Source organism: Protopterus annectens, chromosome 11.part0, assembly GCF_019279795.1.
Source record: "Protopterus annectens isolate FY-2018-M chromosome 11.part0, PAN1.0, whole genome shotgun sequence".
NCBI classification, from domain to species: domain Eukaryota; kingdom Metazoa; phylum Chordata; order Ceratodontiformes; family Protopteridae; genus Protopterus; species Protopterus annectens.
In genome coordinates, this window is record NC_056745.1 from 482,937,097 (window position 1) to 482,943,096 (window position 6,000).

Sequence of the window (6,000 nt, forward strand, 5' to 3'; positions counted from 1 at the left end):
TTAAACACAAAAGAAACATAACAATAGTGTTTTATTTATGCTGACATTTGAGCCTTTATCAAACTTTGAACTTGTGAAAAACTAATACACAATTTTCTTTTAGAAAAATAAAATGAACTGCATCCCTGCCTTCTCTCTCTGCTTCTGCCTCTATTAACAAAGTCTTGTTTGGTTCTAAATCTAAAATACATAGATTTCTAAAAAAAAAAAAAAATATAGTAATAATAAAAATACAGCTTGCTAGAAGTACACAGTCTTCTTCTTTCGGCTTTTCCAGGTTAGGGGTCGCCACAGCGGATCACCGTCCGCTCATGATTGGCAGTGGAGTTTTACGGTGTCGAGTTGCCAGTCTTCTGCAGAAGGCACACACGCACGCACTCACACCTAGGGCCAATTTAGTGTGTCCAATCCACTTACAGCATGTCTTTGGGATGTGGGAGGAAACCGGAGCACCCGGAGGAAACCCAAGCGGCCACAGGGAGGACATGCAGACTCTGCACAGAAGGCACCCCAGCCGAGGATCAAACCGGAGAACCTCTTGCTGTGAGTTATTAATTATTCTAAAAAATGGGTGAAGGTAGAAAAAAAGTTATACAATGCAAAAAAACTAATTGTTTAACCAGCAGCTTCCCAAAACAAAAATAAAGATCAAATATAATAAAGGCTGGGTGCTTGTAATCCTATCCCACAGAATAATGACCAGAAAAGGACATCTTCCAGTATTTTTTTCTGACAGGAGAAAGTCAGTGGTGCTATCAAGATGTTCTGCTCTAGGAAACTATTTCTAATACATGTAACAGCCACATATTATCTTTACATCTAGTCACTCACATATGTCATCACACACTGTGACAAGGATATTATTTAGTTTTTCATAGAATCATTAAATCAAAAGGCATAATTACAGGATGTTCTGCGACTGATGAATGTATAGTGAATAATGTGATACCAACAAAATAAATTTATCCTACACACAGAAATCTAACAATGTGTCCTGTAGTGTAAACAAACTTTGGATTCTGCCAAAAGAAACTTCTTAATGAGAATGTCTGATTTATTTTTTTATAAGTACTGTACATGCCAAAACATAGATTTGAAAGAATATTAAAGTAGAGAGGACTATGAAATCCATGGGGAAGGGGGTATCAAGTCCTATTCAGGCATAGCAGGGTGGAATGTACTAAAAATATAATCTTGGATTCAGATCATGGCAAGACAAGTCACCAGGGATAGAACCAGCCTGCCTGTGGGAAGATGCAGCTCCTTTCCCACACAGATTTTAAGCAAAATAGTGGAACACACAGAAAAGCAAGAAAAGTGAACATTTAAGACAGTGCTGATGTTAACCAGAGCATATTCATGACACTTTCATCAATAAATGTGTGACAGATAAGCAGAATGTACGACTCGGGATCACACTTGGGAAAACCAGGTGCATCAATGTGTATGTCGGTCCTGAATAAATGACAATGGGGGGTGGATGTGCACTTTACAACATCATCCATCAATGTCTTTCACTACCGCCTTTCTGCAGAGCAGTTTTAACAGGTTAAATGAGTGATGATTGTGCAGTAGTACTTAACATCTAAGGTGATCAAATGTTCTCAAGCCATAGATAAGTGAGGGGCAATGATTTTCCCAATGGGTACACGCACTACACATACCTTAGAAATGATTAAAATGCAAAAAAGCAAACTTACACCACTTCAAACCCATACATTTCCCTGCTAAACATTTCAGCATATCATAGAACAGATATGTGGCTGAGGCAGGTATGGAAATAAGGTACACAAAGAAAGCTGGTACTAGAATGCAGAAGTCCAGGAAGTTATCAGTAGAAAACACAGGCATGGCTAAGAAGGAATTCTGGTTGGCTAACAATGAAGCTAAGACAGCAGTCAAAAAAGTAAAGAATAAGGCATCACAGGACAAACTACCAACTTCTGGAAAGTGACTCAGCAGATGGCACAAAGAAATGCTATTAAGCTGTTAGGCAAGGATAGGGATACCAGCAACAACCTGTCCACCTTTCAGCAGCTAATAAATGAAGAAAATCCCACAGAAACTATACTGCCCCATACACTGTCTACAATGAAAGAGGAAAAAGAGCCCACTCTTCCAATAATCTGAGTATGGCACTCATCTCTGAGGTCTTAAGATATTTGGGTGAGAATTATAAAGTTGTAGGGGGATTGCTGTCGCACACTGGTGGTACAAGGTGTCTTGTCCCCTGCAAAAAAGATGTGTTTTACTTTCATGTACTAGAGTGTGATTTCTACTGAAAATTACAGTGGTGTCACCCTTGCAAATGGTGTCAGTTATGCTGGAATTCATTCATTTTGGTGTGAAGTCTGTCAGCTGAGCTTTAGCATCATGATTGACATTTAGTCTCAGTCAACACTAATTTGTATAACGTTTAGTATTTTCTCAGCAATACGACTAAGCAACGGAGCATTGATAACGGATATAAAGGAAATACATTCTATGAGGTACACAGAGAGCATATTCTCCTGAAGAAAACAAGGACAAAGTGAAGAGAATATGTAATAAAGCACAACTGAAAAATAAATATGAAAAACAAATAAATATACCATTAACAAAAAATATGTATTATCCTTAATAAGGTAAGGCTAGTGTCTATATTAACTGAACCCATCACACACATACTATGTGGCCACAGTGCACCTTACAGCAACTTTTAATTTGCAAATGGCGAGTTCAACAAAATGTCTCCATGATACATGCTCAAGTTGAAGGACAAGGCCCTGTCAGCCCCTGGAAACATCCCAATCTGGGAAAGTCATAGGACCAGTACTACTACTAGTTGTATCCATTTCTGTTTGCCGTTTTATTCTTACCTGCAGTCAGAGAGAAATTCTCTCATTCTGAGTGTCCTGATCTTGAGTCTGGGTCTCCCTGAGGTCTGGGATTCCTTCTTGAATTTTACTTGCAGCTGCTGCAGGCACTGGGTGAACCCATCCAGGACTCGGGAGTGGACTCTGGCTCTGCAATACAACCCATCTTGAACTCTTGAAGTTGAACTGTCTTCTGTACTTTCCTTGCTCCTTCTCGTCTTTGCTGCCACACTGGCAGAAGCAGAACGTTTAACTTTACTTTACTAATTAAATATTAAAAAAAAAAAAAAAAAAAAAAAAAGCTCTACACCTTTTACAGCTCCCGAGTCCTCTGGTCGGAATAATACATCTTTATTTCTTGGCAAAAAAAGAGTAAAATGTACAGAGCTCCACTCGATATGTGCTGCTGTGGGACTGCCTGTAAGCCTGCTGCTGCAAACTTTGACTATAGTATGTAGACGGAACGTGTGTGCCATAAAAAAAGGTAAACATTACAGATGCAGACGCAGTCACGCCATGCCAGGAGCCCTTTTCCGACAGGCTGGCTGTCTCACTCATGAAGCTGATGTCATTGCGCACGCCCAGCACGCGATGACATCAGCAACAACCAAAAAAAATGTTAAAAAAAACTGGGTATCCATGAATTAAAGGGGCCATTCGGAAATTCGTGGCACCCCATTATTTTGACTTCAAAACCGGTAAATACCAAGGAATTCAGTATGGTTGAGAGGTATGGCTGTATAGCATCTTCCCCATGTGTGATACTGGCAGCACATCCTCACTTGAAATGAGGTGCTGACACACTAAATATGGTACATAGCATAATATAGGTGATGAGTTAGATGCTTTATAACACCATGCTTGTATTTAGTTTACACAGTATGCTAAAGATGCAGAAGAGTTTTTAGTCAGTGTCCAAGAATGAAGCATTTCTTTCCATTACCACAAATAATTCTTGCAAGGTTAGAGTAGAATATGATGCAGCTGTGGACAAACTGTACTGAATGCTGATTAAAGATCTCAGAGTTGCTGTACTTTTTCCTGCAGGTTAACTAGCTCTGGCTTACTGAAATACTCCTTTATTTGTCTAAATGTTGCTTATAAAGTGCAGTTTATTTTTAAAGATTATTCACTGGAAATTGAGTGTAAAGTAACCTTTTTAAGTAAGATTTGAAGTTCAGAAAGTATATTTTATAGAATATCATTGTCACCAGCCAACCTACTGAGTGAATTATATTGTCTAATTTATTTTCTTTTATTGTTCCTGATTTATAAAATGGAAGATTAATAAATGTCTGATATCTAATGGACAGGTAAGCTTGAGCCTTTATTTTCGGTTAATGTTCGATTATGTTAAGATCAACAATACAATGAGGCCCTGGATAGCTTTGTTTTACTGAGAGGGAGATGTTTAAATACTTAACCTTGTAGTCGTAACATCTTTATGAAGCACTTTTCTTACTAAGTAACATACCTATGTTTGATGACATGATTGCCTTGTGTAGTTCTATAAAATGTTGTATATCTGTTGTTTTCGTTAGATGGCACATAGTGAACACAAATCAATCCGGGTGATTGCTTGTGCATATGTGTTAAACATTGACATTCTTTAGAATTGAAATCAAGTTTACTTATGCACTTGCTTTCTGGTCAGTTTTGTGCCTATTACAACTAGCTTCCTAGACTTATTAGAATTGAATAGAAATTTTAATAATTTCCCCAGACTGTTGAACATAGCAAACTCTTAGATAATGGAAGACTGAAGAAACTTAAGACAAACTTTATTTCTTCTTGAATAGCATGCATCTTGTATATCATTGACAACAAAAGAACCATTTTTTTCCCCATGTTCTGCTTGGCAATTTACTAGAGGGCTCTTTAAGAATTAGGTATTGGTATGCACATCTGGTGTTGTGGCTACATGGAAGCAATATACTTACTTTCCACAGTAATTGCACACAGTAGGGGCTGTCGTCATCTACTTGAGTTAAAGCAGTACTTGTTAGGCTGGAAATTGAGGCTTCAGCAGTGCAATAGAGGTTTTACTTAAGGAATTCTTGCAGCTTATGGCCTGGAATCGGACAATAATGCCAGGTAGTGGTAGGAACCATCCTGATCATAATTTAGCCAAGGCCACAATGTTACCTGTTCTAGGCACTGATACCAGCACCAATAAAATGGTATGACTGTTGTCCTTCCAATTTTTTCCTGTTCTTCAACAGTCATTCATCAAACTTTATTCTCTGTAGTTATTTGAAGTTTAATGCATTTTTCCTATATCTTGCTGTTTTCTCTTATGCATCTCTACATTGTCTTCACCAGCTGCCAAATCAGTGAAGTGCCAAGTGAAAGGTAGAACCTAACCTCAAAATCTGCATTCGGTGCCTGATGCACAAACACATCCCTGAAGCCTGTACATTCTGTGGCTCAATTTAACTGTGGCCCCTAGGTATAGAAGGCAGAAGATGCTTGAAAACTTTGTTAAATATATCAAGTCAGGTCTCTTCACTTCCTTGATTTGCTCCTGTGATAGTAAATGAGGACAAAAGACGCCAAAAACACAGGAATGAGAAGCTAAATCTAGTAGGAAGAAATCCAAAGAACTTGGGGGGGGGGGTAAGTAAAAGTCCTTGTCATGCTCCCCTAACATCTTCTTAGTCCCTTTAACATAGTGACAGTAATATTAACATTTGGTACCCAACTTCTGATCACTTACAGGAACACTATTTATTGTTGATCCTTCTTAAGGTGGTGCCCATGTATTGACATATGTCTTAATGATGAATGATGACATGTAGGCTGTGACTAGTGGCAGGCCTAATCTCCCAGACACGGACTTTAATGTTTCAATTTGCCAACATCTTGTCTTGTCATAAAAAAATTCATCTTTCTGCTGGATACTGTACAGGTCTGCCACCAGAGCCTAGTTCCTTTCAGGGATCTTCATTTGTCCCAGTCACTCTTGAAGCAGTGTCTTTACTTCATTATTATTTCTTGGTGATGCATACTACATTCACCGTTTTTTATGAGATGCCATTCCCGTACAGTCATTTATGATGCCTAGTAGTACACTGTGCTGGCATAAACGTTCTCATCCTTAGTATAGTAAACTTATTTCAGCTCAGTTATCCTGCCTTGATGCAGC